Raw genomic sequence first — 20,499 nt, forward strand, 5'->3', positions numbered from 1 at the left:
AATGATATTGCTAACCTGCATTTAAATATATAAGCTTTAGAATGATACTGTCCAGTAGAAATATAATGTGTACAGCATATGTACTTTAAAGTTTCTCAGTAGCTATGGTAAAAAAAGGTAAAAAGAAATTGATTTTAATGACATTTTCTTTAAATCAATGAATTTAAAAACATTACTTTGAAGTATAATCAGTAAAAAGTTAATAGTGAGTTCTTTTGCATTTAAAAATTTTTGGAAAAGCTGGGTGTGTTGGTGCACGCTTGTAATCCCAGCATTCGGGAGGCTGAGACAGGAGGATCTGGGTTCACAGACAGCCTCGGCACTTAGTGAAGCCCTCTGCAACTCGGTGAGACCCTGTTTCAAAATAAAGAATAAAATATTGGGCTGGGGGTGTAGCTCAGAGGTAGAATGTCCCTGGGCTCGATCCCAAGTACCGGGAAAAAAAAAAGTAGTTTACCTATATTTATTCAATACATTCTTAAATTTTTTCAGTAGTTGAATTGAATGTTTTAAAATTAATTACAATCTAATGAAATAAAAATATTTCATTTCTGCCAGGTGTGATGGTATAAGCCTAAAATCTTAGTATTTGGGAGTCTGACACAGGAAGAACACAGGTTCGAGGTCAGCCTCAACAAGCTAGTGAGTCCTCAGCAACTTAGCAAAACCTTGTTTTAAGGTGAAAAATAATATAGGGCTGGATAATACATAGCTCAGAGGTAGGATCCCTGTGGGCTCAATCCATTACCAAAAACTGAAAAAACCAACCCCAAACCAAAACAACAACTACAAAAACATTCCACTTCTTGTTTGCTGTTGCTTTATTTTAATTGCTCAATAGCTCTTTGTGGTAAATGGCTACTGTGCTAGTTGATATAGTTCTGGATGGTGATCCTTAACCATCTAGAGAAAGAATGTAATAAGGAAAAGTATCCTGGATTCATACAGGCTCCTTCACATACTCTAATCACACATGTCTCCTTTTTCTGACACATTATTTGCTTGCCTTTCCTATATTAGTGTGGTATCATGAGCTCATTGGTGACATTCCTTAGATACTTTTGAGAGCAGAAAGTTGAAAACCATAGCATTCTTTCTCGGTCTGTGTCTAGGGTCCATTAGTACAATTTATGGCGGGTGTTTCAGGTCAGTGTTACATGCTTTACCTTAGCATCTGACTGATGTTCTCTATTAGTTAGTCCTTCATAATGACTCATATACTGCTTTGTGCTATCATGGTTTTATATTATTTATCTCTAAATGCACAATAAATCATCTCTCATAGAGATAGGAACTTTAGTAGGTTGCTACATGAGACAATCAGTTTAGTCTAAATATCTTTATTTTTCTGTTGTAGATAAGTAGGAATTTAGGAGACAAATAGATTAATACATAGGTCTTGATAAAATAGTGATGTGGTTCTATTTTTTGCGTTTCTGTGTCTAAGTAGTTGGGGGAGGGGAGTGGCTATTAGGTGGTTAATTTACAATGCACGGTATAAGTAGAAACAGGTTTCTTTCTTTCTTTTTTTTTTTTTTTTGTACCAGGGATTGAATCTAGGAACATTCTATCTTTAAGCTACACCACCAGCTCTTTATATGTTTTCTTTGAAGTAGGGTTTTCCTAGATTGCTGAGGGTGCCCTCTGTTGCTGAGGCTCTACTTGAACCTTGGATCCTCCTGTTTCAGCCTCCCAAGTACTGGGATTCTGTAATCCATACCCCGCCAAAGTGATTTTAGTAAAACAAAACAAAGCACATTTGCTCCCTGACTTGTAAATATTTGTGTCAGAACATTAAAAACTCTTTTACTGTTGGTTTGTTACTGTTGGTTGTTAATGTACAGAGAAATGGAAAAACAAGTAAAACCAGTATTTATTTACTGTGCTAATTTAAATCATTAAAGCTATTAAGACATTGGTTTAGTTCTTCATAAAAAAAACCTTTACCACCCGGGTGTGGTAGCACATGCCTGTAATCCCAGTACTTGGGAGGCTGAGACGAGAGAATTGAAGGTTTGAGACTAGCCTGGGCAACATAGCAGGGCTCTCTGCAATTTAGCAAGACCCTGTTTCAAAATAAAAAATAAATTAAAAAAAGATCTGGAGTGTAGCTCAGAAATAGTTTCTTTCATTGAATTGGACCACTAGCATTATTACTTATTTCTTTGTTTTGCACCTTTCATCTTTTTTGGTCATTTTCTTCTTTTGATAATTGGACACACCCGGCTCCAATAAGTTTAAAATGTATTTTTTGTTTAGCATTAGTGGTTTTTTTTTTTTTGTGTGTGTGTGTGTGTGGTACTGGAGGCGAAACCCAGAGGCTTTCTACCTCTGGGCTATACTCCCAGACCCATTTTATATTTTATTTGGAAACAGGGTCGCACTAAGTTGCTGAGAGCTTCACTAAGTAGCTGAGGCTGGGTTCGAACCTGTGGGATCCTCCTGTCTCAGCCTCCTAAGCGCGGGGATTACAAACGTGTGCCACCATGCCCAGCTAAGGTGGTTGTTTTTAATCCAAAGCTTTGTTGTAGTTTGGGGATAAAAACCTTTGATTTGGAATGAAGTGGTTGTCTTTGTTGGCCAGTTGCTACCTGGCTGATACCACATGACTGAGTTGCTATGTAACTGAGAGTTGCTTGCTGAAAGAGGAGACCAGCACATTTAGAAAACAAAGAATCAAGCCCAGTGTGGTGGTGCACGCCTATAATCCCAGCGCTTAGTGAGACCCTGTTTCCAAATAAATTATAAAATAGGGCTGAGGGTGTAGCCTGGAGGTAGAAAGCCCTTGGGTTCCACCCACTCAGTATCACACCAAAAAAAAAAAAAAAGAAAAAAAGAAAAAGAAAACAGAATCAATACATACCATAGTCTAGGTTTCAAATATCAATTTCAGACTGCTAGTTCTGGATATGACCGGAAGGGACTCTTATTTTTAGAGTATTAAAAGAGGTTGGGGGTATTGTTTGATCTCGGTATTTTTGATGTTTCAAGCTACTTTTTTTCTCTTCATTTTTTTCACAAGCATATTGCTTAAATAGTTTCCATCTCTTTTTCTTTAACAACAGACTTTACAGTTGAATGTACATGGTTATTTTTTTGCCCCCCTCACTTTTATAAAGTAATTTAAGCTTTTAAAGTTAATTTTATTGGATCCTAGGTAAAGCAGGACTTACATAGGATAGTGACTTGAAAGTTAATCAGACCGTTTTATTGTGTGAACACTTTCAGTCTTCAGTTTCTAATCAAGTTTAGAACATTTTCAGTGCTTTGGTGTCTTGTACTATGCTGTGTGTTCAAAACCACTCTAAAGAGATGCTACAACTTTTAATTTTGTGTTCTTCAGCCACCACATAGGGACATCAAATTGGCCACATGTTTCAGAGAGGAAACGTTGGGCCTTGCTTTGTGCGCTTCATATAAATATATTCTATTCTTTTGAAGTATATTGTGGGTAACATTTTTCCCTTTTATCCACCATCTTGAAATTATTATGTAAACGCTTAGCTGTATCATACTAAATCACTGTATTTTTTGGGTGAGAGGCAGGTTAAGATCAAAGAAAATAAATGCACAAAAAACAACATGTTTTCTTCATATTGTTCCATTTGTACTTGTATACATGTCTGTGCACTGGAGGAGAAGGAGTTATTAGTCTTCTCTGGAAATTTCTTTTGCTCGATCTAGAGGTTTCTTGCATTTCTTTAGAAGATGTTTAGTATATAGATAAATGAGTAGACAGAAGTGGGAAAATTCTTTGATTTCTCTTTTACATAAAGAAATATACATTACATCATAAAATTAAAAAGTCATTCCTGTAAAGTGATTATCTTATTTGAAATTATTCATTTGAATCAGAGATTATATATCAAAAGTTACATTTGCCTTATCTAAAGCTATCTTGACTACTGGGTAAGTCTATAGATTTTGCACGTGGTACATATAAATAGGTAGGTCAAGCTGGGTATGGCGGTCCATAGCTGTAATCTCAGTACTTGGGATACTGGGACTGGAGGATCAAAGGCTCAAGGGAAGCCTCAGAAATTTAGTGAAATTCTCAGCAACCTAGTGAGATTCTGTTTAAAAAAATAAAAAGCCGGGCGTGGTGGCGCACGCTTGTAATCCCAGTACTTGGGAGGCGGAGACAGGAGGATCACACAGGTTTGAAGCCAGCCGTGCTGGCTTAAGAGACCCTGTTTCCAAAAATAAAAAAAGTATAAAATAGGTCTGGGAGTGTATCCCGGAGGTAGAAGGGCTTCTAGGAACCCCAGTACCACAGGAAAAAATAAAAATAAAAATAAAAAAATAAAAAAGTCAAGGGTGTTTTTCATAAGTGGAATGCCCCTGCGTTTAATCCCCAATACTACACACACACACACACACACACACACACACTACACAAAAGTAGATCAATAGTGCAATTAAATGTATTATCATATTATGTGTTGATATAGATTACAGAACTGGATATTCAGTATTTATTTATTTATTTATTTATTTATTTATTTATTTATTGGGCACTGGGATAGATCTTAGAGTCATTCTACTTTTGAACTACACCCCCAGTCTTTTTATATATATATATATTTTTTTGATACAGGGTCTCACTGGGTAGTTACGATTCCACTAAGTTGCCAAGGCTGGTCTGGAACCTGTGTTGCTCCTATGTCAGCCTCCCAAGTACTGGAATTTCAGGCTTGTGCCACCATACCTGGCTTTCATTATAACTTGATACTGATTTTAAATTGTCTATACTTCGCAGTACTTATGTCAGTTCATCAGTTCTAAGTCCCAAATTTTCAACCCTTGATAGTTGGACAGTTGCATTATTCTTCTCCCTCCCCACCTGTTTCAGGAAAAGTGTACAAGTTCATTTATAAAGATTCAGTAGCAGTTGGGCATGGTGGTGTATGCCTGTAGTCTCAGTATTTAGGAGTCTGAGACAGGAGGAACATATGTTTGAGATCTGTCTCAGCAATTTAGTTTGATTCTTGGCAACCTAACAAGACCTTGTTTGTAAACAGAAAAATAAAAAGGGTTGGGGTATAGCTAGGAGGTCGAATGTCCCTGTGTTTGTTCAATTCTTAGTCACACACACACACACACACACACACACACACACACACACACACACACACAGATTCAGTAGCTGATATGTTGGGTTTCTTCCTAAGTCTTAAACCTATAGTTAGCTAAACCTTAAATCTACGTGAATCTTAAAGTTATAGAGCAGATAAAACTGGGACAAGTCAGTGCTAACAAATCTTATGTTTGTATTTGTAATCAAAGTAACCTGTGGTTTTTCACAATACTTGTTATAAATTGATGTCAGGTATTATTAACTTTGTAAAATTTTCTCATTTTTAGTATTTGACAACCTTATAGACTATAATTGCCTTTAAATTTTAATATTTAACACAATCAGTGGATACAGGGGAAAGAATTTTCCTTCGTTGTCTGGTTTGTAATGTAGAAATCATTATTTGTAGCTTTCCTAATGGAAATACCTTCAGTGAATGGAATTTCATTGGGACTGTTGATAGATACTTTTCTACCAGAATTGACTTAAGCAATGGTGTGAAGAACATTAGGTGTTAAGTCAGAACTTTTAAGCATGTCTTTACATGATATCAACATACACTAGTTACCTAAATTGACCCATTACAGATATGGCGATATGGACACATGTATAACAAATAAGACTAGAAAAAAATCCAATAATGATAAGACAAACGTGTGACACACACACATATACTAATTGCAAGGATGTTTATAGACCCAAAGACAGGAATTGGTGCTTAATTAGATTGAAGGAAAACTAAGTTCTTAAAAATGCTTCCCAAATTTTCCCAGAAAGTTTTGAAAGTCAAATGCCCAGAATTATTTTAAATACAACGAAGAATAGAATTACTGAAAAAGTAGAGGAATAGGGTAGTATGTGAGAGAGGGTTCAGGAGGCCAAGAGTTCTACCTAGGTCTGTTTGTAACGCTGAACCTTTGGACTAGTTTCCTTTGGGGTTAAGTTGATGCTGTGATTTGACAGCATGCTGTGGAGGCAGCCATGCTGAGAGGTGGGTCTGGGGGTGTGGCCTTTCTGTATGTGTCCTCACCCCTCTCCTTGCTTGCTCTGCTTCTCACCATCATGTCCTAAAGGCCTAGCACCCGGGCTCCTGTTTGGCAACTGACTGTGCACTTATGGACTGGAATTTCCAGACCTGGAAGCAAAGAAATCTTTTCTCCTCCAAGTTTTGCATGTCAGGTGTGGGCCACAGTGGTGTGAGAATGCTGACAGCATTCAACCTGTGGCAGATGAATTACCATGGTGCTTTTCAGATGAATAATTCTTGATTACATTTTTGACAATACAGTGTTTATCCAGAGTTTTTTGATTTTCTTATTAAGGAACTTTTTTTTTTTTTTTTTTGGTGGTACTGGGGCTTCTGGAAACCCTTCTACTTCCGGGCTACACTCCCAGACCTATTTTATATTATTTTTATTTGGAAACAGGGTTTCTTAAGCCATCAAGGCTGACTTTGAACCAGCGCGATCCTCCTGTCTCTGCCTCCCAAGCATAGGCCTCACACCCAGGACTTCAGATCCAGGGGTTGTTGCCCGACTCCCTCCCTCACCCCTCCTGTTCAGTCATTTCTCCTTAGTGATGCTTTTTCCTTCCAGTAAGTAGAGTGCATAGTGAATAAGGTTTTTCACTAACCTCACTTGAAACTTGACCTCCAGCTACTTTTTCATTTTCAGCTACTATTTCTATTTTTTTTTTTTTTTTTTTTTGTTGCTGTACTGGGTATGGAACTGAGGCGCATTCTACCTCGGAGCCATACCCCCAGGCCTATATTTTAGTCTTTATTTTGAAGTAGGGTCTTGCTGAGTTGCAAAAAGCCTCACTAAGTAGTAGCTGAGGCTGTCCCCGAACCACGATCCTCCTGTCTCAGCCTCTCGAATGCTGGGATTACAAGTGTGTGCCACCATGCCCGGCTTACTATTTCTATTCTTAAATAATCTTTTTTTTTTTTTTCTTGCTTTTCATGAGTTTGCTGAACATTCTCAATTTTAAAGTTTTGCTCTTTTTTTGTGTGTGTACTGGGGATAGAACCCAGGGGCATTCTACCTCCAAGCTACATTTCCAGACTAATTTTATTTTTTATTTGGAAACTGGATCTTGCACAGTTTCTACGAGTCTTGCTAAGTTGGCGAGGCAGGCTATAAGCTTGTGATCCTCCTGCCTCTGCCTCCCAAATACTGGGATTACAGACATGTGTCACTGTGCCTGGATGTAATATTAATTTTGAAAGATAAAAGAATAATGTTATTTTCTTCATTTGTCTTACAGTCTTTCAAGATAGGTTTGAATAATTTATTTTTAATATGCTTCAAGCATGTACTCTTTTTTTTTTTTGGCGGTACTGGGAATGGAACCCAGGGGCCTTCTACCTCTGGGCTACACTCCCAGGACTATTTTATATTTTATTTGGAAACAGGGTCTCTTAAGCCAGCTGAGGCTGGCTTCAAACCTGTGCGATCCTCCTATCTCCGCCTCTCAAGCTTGGGGATTACAAGCGCACACCATCATGCCTGGCAGCATGTACTCTTTTAAAAGCTTAAACTTAAAACTTGAAGCTGCGTGTGGTGACACACGCTTGTAATTCCAGAATTTGGGAGGCTGAGACCGGAGGATCGTGGTTCTAGGACGGCCTCAGCTACATAGTGAGGCCTTCATAACTTAGTGAGACCTGGTTTCAAAATAAAGAATAAAAAACAGGGCAGGGAGTGTGGCTCAGAGGTTGAATGCCCTTGGGTTTCACCCCCAGACCCACAAAAAACATTTTTGACAATAAACTTGCATATGGAGAGAAAAAGAGAAAAAAAGTTAGATTGTCTGAAACATTACTAAATATTATAGAGATTTTAGATAATAATTTTTTGTGAAGAGACAAGACAGTGGCTTCAAATGGCTTTTCTGCTGACCTAAGCCAGCCCTCAGTTTCTTCACTTAAAACTGGGGAGTTGGGGGTTCAGAATGGAATCCCTTTTTCCTCCCTCCCTCCTGGTTACAGATCACCAGAAATGTATGTTAGTGGAACTTTGCTTGAGTGAGTTTTTTTGATCTTCAGGTACATTTTTCCAGTTTTGTGAGGAACCTTGTCATGCACAGCTCCTCGCAGTGTTACCAACAAGACAGACCGACCCCTGCTCCATGAGCTCCGGCATATTCACTGGGAATCCCAACACTCTTGTGGTAAAGAAGTCTGATGTAGAGGCAATATTTTCAAAGTACAGAAAAACTGTGGGTTGCTCTGTTCATAAAGGTCTTGCCTTTGTCCAGTATGTTAATGAGAAATGCCAGAGCTGCCATAGCAAGAAAGATGGCAGAATGATTGCCAAACAGGCTTTAAATATTATTCTGAGCCGGACGTGGTGGTGCACGCTTGTAATCCCAGCATTCGGGAGGCTGAGACCAGAGGATCGAGGTTCACAGACAGCCTCAGCTACTTAGTGAGGCCCTCAGCAACTCAGTGAGACCCAGTTTCAAAATAAAGAATATAAAAAAGGGCAGGAGGTGTAGCTCGGAGGTCGATTGCCCCTGGGTTCCACCCCCCAGACCCCCCCCCCCCACACACACACACAAATAAATAAATATTCTGGCTGCAGAGCCAAAAGTGAACTGAGAAGAAGCAGGTGTGAAACAGTCTACAGCGGAGATGCGCGGCTCCTCCTTTGACTTGGACTCTGGCTTTCAGAGGGATTATTATGGCAGAAGTAGAAGACACAGATGTGAAGCCCCGACTGTAAGGGTGCAGAGTCAGTTACCCAGCACATGTCCCTCCTCCTGCTATTGCTAGGGTTGTCCTGTTTTGGGAAAAGTGGCTGCAGTTCTAAGAGTGAACAGTAGGAATCTTCCAACCCTGGAAAGTTGAAAGGACGTGGCCTTCAGGGTATAAATAGGAGCTGACTCAGATAAAACAAAAGTGGATTGACTTCTGGAAAACCTGGAAAAAATGAAAAGGAAGAGCAAACAAGCAGAGTTGTCCTTCTCGTCCCCAGTAGAAACAAAGAATGAGAAGTGGGAAGAGGAGCAGAGCAGCAGCTCCTGAAGAACAAGAGACCAATGTGAAGAAGGAGTCTGAGGGGCGCAGAGGACTCTGCCGAGGAGGGGACCTACTGGATGATGATGGTGCTGATAACAAAGGTGGGGGACCAGCTGGAGTTGATCAAGGATGATGAGAAAGAGGCTGAGGAAGGAGTGCGGGTTAGAAATGGTATCCTCTTATTCCTGTACCTCGGCGCTGGTCTGAGATGAAGACTTCACCAGGTCTTCTCCCCAGTGTCCTGAGCACATGCTCACAGTTCCTCCCATCATTGTCCTTCCCGTGTTCATTGTTCATATTCCCCTGCTCCTCGTCCCATTGTCCTTTATGGTCCTAGTGATTTTCTTAAGTCTTACCCTGTAATTTTTTCTTTTAATTTTGATACCTCTTTATGGATTCACAATAAGAAGGATATTTGATTTTCATCAACTGTCTCTAACATAGTCTCTTGTGATACAAGGAGACAGTTCCATTCATACACGATTTCAGTAGCTGCTTCCCTAACTGCCACGGCAATCTCATTTAGTGGTAGCACCTGAGAGCAGAGGTATGCGTTTTAAACCCCACTTAGAGTATCATGTGGGGCAGCCCGACACAAATGTAACAATGTATTTTGTGAATGAGAGGGTGCATCTAGAGGATGCATGCCAAAATAGTCTAATAGTCAAAATAGTAAAAAATAATCTAGTAGTCCTAATATTTGCTTCCTAAAGTCGATACTGTGGGCTATGTTTGTGAACAGCCTGATGTTTGGGACCTTTTTTCTTAAGTCCTTATGAAATCAGAAATTTTGAGGATAAAAAAGGTAATGTATAAGTGAGGGCAACGAAGGTCAGGAAATGATAGCTTCCAAACATCCCACAACCTTGACCAGCCATTCTGAAGAGCTGAGCCAGAAGTGTCCACAAGGGGGTGTACTCATCTAGAGAAACTTGACTAAGTGCCTTTCCTGTTATGCAGCTACAAATGCCTATTTACAAATGTACTTCTCCCCACCCCCATCCCCAGGAAAAAGAGTGGATCCTCCCCCACCACAAGAATCCCTACGCTTTTGCAAGTGGATGTTTATTTGGGATGTGTGATTTTTTTTATTCAGGGGAGGACAGAAATTTAAAACATTGGGACTGTATCTTGCCTTGCAAGCACCCAACAAATTTAGAATTGTCTAAGTGTAGACACAAATCACAAGTTTGTGATGCATTTTATTATTTTTTTAACCATGTTAAGAGCATTTTCACTTTGTAATGATTGTTATGGTTTTTGTGAGGAAGTGTTAAGATTTGCAAAATATTCTCTTTGGATATGAGCTCAGGGGACAGGCAGTGCTCCTTTTTTATTGTTTTCTTAATCTGTGTCTGAGCAATGAGGAATTCCCCAGCCTTGAGAGGTGCACAGGGTTTTCCTGGCATTTTCCTCACAGGTCAGGCCTCCTGCAGCCTTTAGTTTTTCTTCTCTAGTACACCTTCTACTTTTGGCTCACATTATTGAGAGCCCTTTATGTGAAGTTTAAAAGATAGGTTTTAGCTGGGCATGGTGGTGCATGCTTGTAATCCCCGCGCTTGGGAGGCGGAGACAGGAGGATCACACTGGTTCGAAGCCAGCCTTGCTGGCTTAAGAGACCCTGTTTCCAAATAAAAATATAAAATAGGTTTGGGAGTGTAGCCCAGAGATAGAAGGGTTCCCAGGAACCCCAGTACCACAAAAAAAAAAAAAAAAAGATAGGTTTTAGCTGGATGTGGTGGCACACACTTGTAATCCCTGCACTTGGGAGGCTGAGACAGGAGGATCATGCAGGTTCGAAGCCAGCCTCAGCTGAAGCTTTCAACAACTTAGACCCTGTTTCCAAATAAAATATAAAATAGGTCTGGGAATGTAGCTTGGAGATAGAAGGCCCCTGGGTTTCACCAGTAACACACACACACACACACACACACACACACACACACACACACACATGTTTTAGTGAGAAAAGAGAGCTTATGGTGCTTAAGCCTTTATGTATTTAGCTCAGAGGAATTAAACAAAAGGAAATCATATCATGTAGTATAAATTAAAGTAATGCACTCATCCATGAGGTCTGCAGAATGTAGCTGAGGGTAGAAATCTCTCTAAGTTCTGCTCATTTTCTTTTGGAAGAAGTAAAGCACAGAAAGAAAATAAAAGTCCTAGGTTCAGAGGCCTGTAATGGATAGGCCTGGTTGTACCACAGGATATCTACAGCAAAGAGGTCGACAGGTTGAAAATGTCAGGGCTAAATGGTAGTATGCACTCTATTTAAAAATATCTAGAAAACAAAACATATAACACCAAAGTCTGACTCTGGTTTTAATAGCTTGTAATCCCCAGTGAGGGGGAATGCAGTTGATACAATCAAACTGTCTGCAGAATTATTTGTACTAATTGTGTTTAGGAACAAATGAAGAGAATGTTTTGAATTAAACACAGGCCTTTAAGACTTGCGAGTCTCTGGAAATGTCATTAAGGCTAGTTTGAATGACATTAGATTTTATAGGATATAGTGCTATCTTAATTAGATTGTTTTATATCCTAGAATATACTCCTTTCTCATTCTTTCAATTCTTTGATTTATCTCTGTTTTTTTTTGGGGGGGGTAGGTACTGGGGATTGAACCCAGGAATAGAACCCCAGCCCTAATTTATTTTTTATTTTGAAACAAAGTCTCATTAAGTTGTTGAGGCCCTCAATAAATTGCTGGCTCACCTCAAACCTGTGATTCTCCTGTCTCAGCCTCAAAAATAACTGGGATTACAGACATGTATGCATTACCATGCCCAGCTTTATCTCTGCTTTGTAATAAAATGTCAATCTATTGAGGAAGAAAGGAGAAAATCTATGGGCATTTTTCTTTTCTTTTTTTTTTTTTTTTTGCTTTTAACATGCTTAGTTTTGGTTGTTAAATACTTATGATTTTGAATAACAATTTCTAATTTTTGCATTTACTCATAATTATGTGGCAAATTATAATACTTAAAAACTCATGTCAAATAAAGTTACTTACTCAATAATGCAGTAGTATTATTAAGTCAGTATCGAATATTGTTCTTCAGTCTGGAGGAGGCCCACTTTAAATCCAGGTTCAGTGACCCATCCTAATTGTCATGGTGTTTCATTGGCAGGAATAAAATCCAGATTGTCTGTGTTACCGTCTAGTCCTTTATCTGTTATTCCCCACTGCTTTAAGACTGAGTTCAAAGGCCAGTGGGGTTCTGGCATTTAAAAGAAAAAGTGTAATTTTATCCAGAGAAGGTAAATGTATGCCCTAAAATGAAAAAAAAAGACCAGAGGTCCAGACCATGGCCAGGTGTTCCTAGAAAGAGCTAAATTGGACAACTAAATTGAAAAAGGTTGCCTGCTCTTATAAAGAGAGTTTGTTGCTGTCTATTTAATTAGCAAGGTCTTAGCTTTTTTATGTGTTTTTTAATATATTTAAGAAATTAATTAATATTCTATTAGGAATATGTTGATAGATGTGTTTTACTATCTTTGTCATTGAGATACTATGATACACATGTCTCTATGAAATAAAGTTGCCAATAATCTTGATTCTCTCCTTCTCTCTTGAATGCATTTCCCAGATGTTGACGACTGATTGTAGTGAAGGATGACCAGTTCTCCAGTGGATAAAGCAAAATTAAAGCTAAAGTACAGTTGACTATTACTTACGAGAGTTTTTAGGAAAAAAAGAGAATTTGGAGTTAAAGAAAATGGGATTAGTAAAAATTGAGAAAAGTGTGATCTAGTGCCAAATGACCTCAGAGAATGAGAGGGCAACCAGGAAGTATTACGAAATAAAAACACTGAGTGTAGGAATGTGTGACCAATATGAAGACATATACTTGCTTTATAGATAAAGCGAGAGGCTTAATGCTTGATGGCTAGAGCCTTAGAAGTTTGTTTTGAACAGTAGACCAAAGGGCATGCAAAGCTTCCTGAAGTGGGGATCACTTTCATATTGCGAGACATGAATCTGGACTTCAGTTTGGTTGTTATGGAGACCAGCCCAGGATTTCACAGCTGTTGTTTAAGGACTTGCTTTTGGGACAGAACTCATTTAGGAGTAATGTGGATAAGCATTACATTTAATCTAAATATGGAATAATCAGAAATGTGTGCACTAACAGGAAAACTGCTTTAGGTAGGCTTGGGTGTAGGTCATGTATATAAATTGATCCAGGTACCATTTCAGAAGGTACTGTGTTTGAGTTATAATTGATGAGGTTCCATTAAAAAGCATTGATTTCATGATACTTTGTTATTTGTTGCTTATAGTCATGTGAGGGGCAAGATGGCTAATGTATAGTTTTCTTGGAGTGGGATGAACAACATGTTTTATTTATTTATTTAGTGTGGTACTGGGGATAGAACTCAGGGGTATTCTACCTTTGAGCATATCTCCAGCCGTATTTTAGTCTTTTATTTTGAAATAGGGTCTCACTAAGTTGCAGGTGGCCTCACTAAATAGCTGACACTGGCCTGAACCTGTGATCCTTTTGCCTCAGCCTCCCAAGTACTGGGATAACAAGGTGCACTACCACACCCAGCTTGAACAGCATGTTTTAGGGGTTTCTTGAAAAGTCTCTTGTATGTTTTGGAAGCAATTCAGGAAACTTTTTCTGAAATTATGTGAGTATGGAAAATGACATTTGTACTGGATTGAGTGCAAATGAGACAGAGATGCTGGTATCTGTTGTTTCTGGCTTGAAATGCAAATCTGGGGGTGGGGACAGGTTTTTGCTGTGATTTCAGTGACACGCAGAGAAAACTTATACACAGAGAAAGTTTGTATTGATTTAGTTAATTCATTCAACAAGTAGTATTTTTTACAGAACCAAGAACCAACTGGCTTTTCTGATTTCTTTATATAATGTTTATTTCTATCTCAGTAACTTATAAGACAATCTCCATTTTCCCTTTAAGATATTGTATTTAATCTTGTTCTCTTTCTAATTTTAGTTGGACATTTAGATTTTTTTTTTGTTTTTTCCAATATCAATATTTAGAGTATAAATTTTACCTGTTATTCTAAAAGTTTTGAAATGTTATGCTGTTATCATTCATTGTGCGCTTATAATCCCAGCATTTGGGAGCCTGAGAGGTTTTTTTTTTTTTTTGGTACTGGGATGGAACCTTAGGGGCATTCTATCTCTGAGCTACACTCCCAGACCTAATTTTTATTTTTTATTTTGAAACAGAGTCTCACTGGGTTGCAGAGAGCCTCACTAAGTAGCTGAGGCTGTCAGCAAACTGTGCTCCTCCAGTCTTAGCCTCCCGAATGGAATGCTGGGATTACAAGTGTGCAGCACCATGCCTGGCTTAGTTTGTATTTTTATAATGATTCAGTTGTTAAAAATATTCATGTATAGCCGGGTGTGGTGGCACATGCTTCTAATCCCAGCATTTGGGAAGCTGAAACCAGATGATATGGGTTCAAGTCCAGCCTCAGCTACTTACTGAGGCCCTCTGCAACTTAGTGAGACCCTGTTTCAAAAATAAAGACTAACAAATAGGTCTGGGAGGTGTAACTCAGAGGTATAATGCCCCTGGGTTCAATCCCCAGTACCACCAAACCCAAAATTTATGTGTGCTTGAAAACAATGTTTTTAAATGTACTCCAATTGTTGAGTACGTAGTTCTGTGATTATTATTATTATTATTTATTTATTTATTTATTTTTTTGGTGGCACTGGTGATTGAACCCAGGGGCATCCTACTTCTCAGTTATGCCCCTAGTCCTTATTTTTTGTTTTGAAACAAGGTCTTGCTAGGTTTCTGAGAATCTCACTACCTGCTGTGGCTGTTCTCCAACCTGCAGCTTTCCTGAGTAAGCCTCCCAAATACTGCGATTACTGGCATGTGCCACCATGCCTGGATCAAATCAAGCTTTTTCATGTGCTTTTCACATCTATTTCTTACTGAATGTTTTTACTGGCTTGATCTATTCATAATTTAGAGACGTGTTGAAATATCTCATTATGGAGTATATTTTATTAATTTTTCCTTTTTGCTTTACATAAATTTGAGGCAATAATTATTTTATCTCCTTTGGTGAATTTAAAATTCCAGTACTTATGTAGAGACTTTATATTAATGCTTTTTGTCTTAAAACTTGATATTAATGTACCTTGTTTGAATTGATATCTCCTTAGTTTACCTATTTACCACTACCCTCCTTTTATTTTCAACCTCCCTATATACTTATGCTTATGTATATCTTTTATTAAAAACATAGCCAGAGCCAGGCGCAGTCGTGCATGCTTATAATCTCAGTACTTGGAAGGATGAAATAGGAGAATCACAGGTTTGAGGACAGCCTCAGCAAATAGACTTTCATCAACATAAAGAAACTTCTGCTTCAAAATAAAAATAAAATAGGGCTGGGGGTGTATTTAGGAGATAGAATGCCTCTGGGCTCTATCCCCAGTACCACAAACAACAACAAAACAAAATAACATAGCCAGGGCTGCAGGTGTAGCTCAGTGGTAGAACCCTTGCCTAGTGTGTATGAAAGCCCAGGTTATTTTCCCAGAATCATTCCCACCCAGCCAGATTTTTAATACTGATCTGTCATTCTAATAAAGACATTAGTGTGATTATTTTTTTGTGTGTGTGTGTAGTACTACGGATGGAACCCAGGGTCACTGCACTTACGAGCTATATCCCAGTCCTATTTTTTAGTCTTTTTATTTTTTGAAACAGGATCTCACTCAGTTGCAAAGAGCCTTACTAAGTAGCTGAGGCTGTCTGTAAACTTTGATCCTCCTGTCTCAGCCTCCCAAATGATGGGATTACAAGTGTGCGCCACCACACCTGACTTAAGACATTATTATTTTTAAAGGTAGTATTAGTTTTGGTTTCCACGTAGATTTGCCATCTTGTTTGTTTACCCATTCCTGTTATGCCCAATGGTCCTTCTTGGGTTTTTTTTCTTCTTGAAGTAGATCATTAATTTGTTTCTTCATTCATCTACTCAATCAATATTTACTGAGTGCCTAAGAGGTGACAAGTGCTTCTGTAGGTATTGACCTATGTTAGTGACTAAAATACACAAAGTTTCCTGCCTTGAAGCTTACAAGGCAATTTAAGTACTCTAAAAATAATAACATGCTATTTATAGTATGCAACAATTAATATTTTAGAAGGTGATAGGGTATTATTGAAAACAATAGAGTAGGAGCATCCATGATTGGGTGGGGGGGAGGATGCCAAAGGAGGTCATTTTGGGTTGCAGTATGAAATACAATGGCCTTGTAAGACTTCATTAAATCAAGTTCTCTTCATAGTAAAATCACCCTATTCTAGCCAGGCGTGGTGGTACACACTGTGTGTGTGTGTATAGAACCCAGGGGCATTTGATCTTCGAGCTACACCCCTTGCTCTATTTTGTATTCTTTATTTTGAAACAGGGTCTCACTAAGTTGCAGAGTGTCTCACTAAGTAGCTGGGGCTTTCCCCGAACTACGATCCTCCGGTCTCAACCTCCCAAATGCTGGGATTAAAAGCATGCACCACCACACTGGCTATAATCCCAGCACTTGGGAGGCTGAGACAGAAGGTTTGCAGCCACCCTCAGCTACTTAGTGAGGCTGTTTCAAAATCAAGAATAAAAAGGCCGGGCGTGGTTGTGCATGCTTCTAATCCCAGTACTTGTGAGTCTGAAACAGGAGGATCTTAGATTCATGGCCAACCTCAGTAACTTGTGAGATGACCCTCCCACCCCACTCACACATGCACCACTACTTAGTGAGATCTTGTTTCAAAATAAAGAATAAAATAGGGCTGGGGGTGTAGCTCAGGGGTAGAATGCCCCTGGGTTCAATCCCCAGTACCACAAAAGAAAAAACAAAAATAAAAAATAGAGCTAGGGTTGTAGCTTGGAGGTAAAATGCCTTGGAGTTCAATCACCATTCCTGCAAAAAATAAAAATAAGCCACTCTCTTTGTATATTTATAAGTACTTTTATTTAATTTTTGTTCCTAAAATGCAGATTTTTTGGTTAACCATTTCTATATCTATAGTTAACTACTCCCTAAAGATGTCACACTCACCATCGTTTTCTGGCAAGTTGAGGCTTTGAGAATTTGGCTGTCATTCTCCTGGAGCTCACCTTTCTTCCTAGGTTGCTCTTTTCTTTTCTCTCTAGCTTCTTGAAGATCTGGATTCTTGTTTTCTATCAGTTCTAGACAATTTGAGCCATTTTCTCTTTAAATGTTTCTTATCTCTACTTATGCCCAATAGACATATTTCTTCCTATCTCTTGTATCTTCCATCACCTCTCTCCCCTTTTTCTTAAAATTACAATAAAGTGTATATTAAATTTGTTTTATAGCAAAAAGTTGGAAAATTTGTTCATGACCTGATGTTTTGAATTCCCTTCCTTCCTTCCTTCCTTCCTTCCTTCCTTCCTTCCTTCCTTTTTTTGAGTACTGGAGTTGAACCCAGAGGCATTCTATCTCCAAGCTCTACCCTTAGCCTGATTTTATTTCTTATTTGGAGGCAAGGTCTCCCTAGTTTGCTAAGAGCTTCACTAAATTGCCAAGACTGACTTTTGAACCTGTGACCCTCTTGTCTGAGCATCCCAAGTACTTGGGATTACAAGTTTGTGTCACCACACCCGGCTTGTGTTAGTGTGTTTATACATTAACTATTGAGTTTTTGGGTTTTGCTTTTCAAGGTAAAATTTCCAGAAAATTAGATGTACATATCATTTTTTTAAAAATTTATTTTATTGGTGCACTGTATTCATACATCATAGTGGGATACAAACTTTTGTAGACATACATGCACACATCGCCCAGTCAGCCCCCACCCGATCCCCACCCCATTCTCTCCCCATCCCTCCCTCTCATGCTTGGCTTAGTGGTTGACATCTAGTATTATAGCAATTTATTCAAAATTAAAAATGATAATCTCACATAACAGTTTCATTTGTCTGATACCAAGCTTTTGATGACTTAAAGATAACATTTCAATATTTCTTTTTACTTTCGTTCTTACCAGAGAATATTTTTTTCTATTTTTTTTATGTGAAACTATCATATATTTATATATTTTTCAGAAAAAAAATCTATCCTAATATGGAATATGGACTCTAGATAACCAAGACGATCTTGAAAAAGAACAAAGCTAGCAGATATATATTTTCTGATTTCAAACCATATAAAGCTACAATAATTGAAACAGTGTAGTACTATTCTAAAGGCAGATATATAAACCATTGGAGTTAAATACAAGCCTAGAGCTAAATTCTTCCCTATATTGTCAAGTTATTTTTGACAAGGTTTCCACAAACATTTGGTGGTGGAAATAATAATTTTTTAACTAAATATTGTTGAAACATAATACTGACATGGAAAAGAATAAAGTTGGACCCTTACCTAATCCCATATATTAATATTAACTCAAAATAGATAAAAGACCTAAATATAAATCTTAAGACTATAAACTTTTAGGAGAAAATCTGGGTCATAAAACCTCACAACATTGAAATTGGCAGTGATTTCTTGGATATAATTTCAATGGCACAGGCAACAGAAGAGTATACAAACTCATTAAAAAAAAAAATATATATATATATATTGTATATCCAAAGACACTGTAAACAGAGTTAACAGTTACTAATAGAATGGGATAAAATATTTCCAAATGCTATATCTGAAGTTATATTAATATTCCAACTATAAATCCTAAAAATTAACAACAATAAAGGCAAACAATACCATTTAGAGATAGGTAAAAGACTAACATAAGTAATGAATCTCCACAGATAACCAATCTTAGTTGACTGTTGGATGGAAACTATGTTTCTCTGGTTCTGGCCTGTATTACCTATTTCTTCTTTGTAGTTAATCTCTTTGAGTATTTTCTCTAGCACTGGTTTTGAAGACATAAATTCCTTCAGTTTCTGTTTGTCATGGAAGCTTCTTATTTCTCCATCTAATTTGATAGAAAGTTTTGCTGGGTAGAAAATTTTTGGCTGGAAGTTGTTTTCTTTCAGAGTTTGGAATATGTTACTCCAAGCCCTTCTGGCTCTCATGACTTGGTTTGGGAAGTCTGGAGTGATTCTAATTGGTTTGCCTCTGAATGTCACTTGGCCCTTTGTTTTTGTTGCCTTTAAGATTCTCTGCTTGGCTTCCACATTGGTCATTTTGACAATTATGTGGCGTGGGGATCCTCTACTCCGATCCTGTTTAAAGGGAGTTCTATAAGTTTCCTGGACCTGTGTATCAACCTCTTGCTCTATGTTTGGAAATTTTTCTGCTATTACTTCCTTGAAGAGATTGTTGATCCCTTTGGTTTCACTTTCTTTTCCCTCCTTTATTCCATTTATTCTTAGGTTAGCTCTCTTAAAATGGGCCCATATTTCTTCAATGTCAGATTCCTGCTGTTGGATATTTTTTTCTAGATTAGAAACTATGCATTCATTTTTGGAATGATCATCTTCTAAGAGCGAGATTCTGTTCTCCATGTGGTCTAATCGGTTGTTTGTGCTTTGAATTGAGTCCTTTACTTCATTAATTGCATCCTTTATCTCTTTTTGGCTCTCTCTGAGTTCTTTTCGAAGCACCTCTATTATTTCTACAGTTATTTTCCTGATTTGATCTTCTAGAAATCTCTGGTTTTCTGTTTTATCGGGTTCTGATGTTGTGGGGTTGTGGGCATTCATTGCTCCAGTATTATTCCTCTTTCAAATGATTTCGGAAGTTTGTGCCTTCTCTGGGTTCTTCCTTTGGGTCACTATGACTTCACTTAAGGTGTTCTGGATCTCGAGTCAGTAGTATCTCAGACCCCACTACTCTTTTACTGGGTTGTATCAGAGAGTCTCTGACCCAGAGAGTCGATAGAGGCTGCTTTAGACTGTGGGGGGTGCCAGGTTGCACGTTCTCCTATGGTGTGATATCTCTGCCACCGCCCCTCCCCCACTGGGTCAAGTCCCAGGGAGTACAGTACTGGGATTTCTCCTCTGTGGCCCGCAATTTGACTCACTGTTCTTGAGTATGTAGATGTAGCTGTACTGTATTCGGTGAATTCGCTGCTGCTGCCGCTGGTGGCAATATGGCTCCGCTGTTACGCCCTTGGCCGTGAGGCTGGCGTGTTTCTTCTTGGATTTTATTTCCACTCTGAATCCCTGCGGCGTGTGCTGAGCTCAGCCACTGGGAGCTTTAGATTTTACCTGCGGCGAGAAATCCCGCCTGGCTGTTCCGCAGCGGCTCACCTCAGCTTGCTGTAGCCGTCTGGTGAATTTGCCGCTGCCGCCGGCAGTATGGCGCTGCTGCTGCTTCCTCGGGCGTGAGGCCGGTGTATCTCCTCTGTGGCTCTGAGCTCTGTTCTCAGTCCACTTTCTCTCTGGAGCCTGGTGATTTTTTTGTTTCTCTCGTGATGG

General features: G+C 38.7%; 1 protein-coding gene and 1 pseudogene across 4 annotated transcripts in view; both read left to right on the forward strand.

The window, feature by feature from the left end:
- TASP1 (taspase 1) overlaps nucleotides 1-20,499 on the forward strand; it is a gene marked incomplete at both ends in the record, with an annotated part of 259,575 nt that overhangs the window by 70,939 nt on the left and 168,137 nt on the right. The window lies entirely within an intron of this gene.
- LOC308277084 (heterogeneous nuclear ribonucleoprotein C-like) lies at nucleotides 105-9,231 on the forward strand (annotated as a pseudogene). The gene is made up of 3 exons: nucleotides 105-117; nucleotides 8,124-8,318; nucleotides 8,662-9,231. The product of its transcript is annotated as a heterogeneous nuclear ribonucleoprotein C-like (transcript).

This window comes from Muscardinus avellanarius, assembly GCF_963383645.1.
Source record: "Muscardinus avellanarius genome assembly, chromosome: 19".
Lineage (NCBI taxonomy): Eukaryota > Metazoa > Chordata > Mammalia > Rodentia > Gliridae > Muscardinus > Muscardinus avellanarius.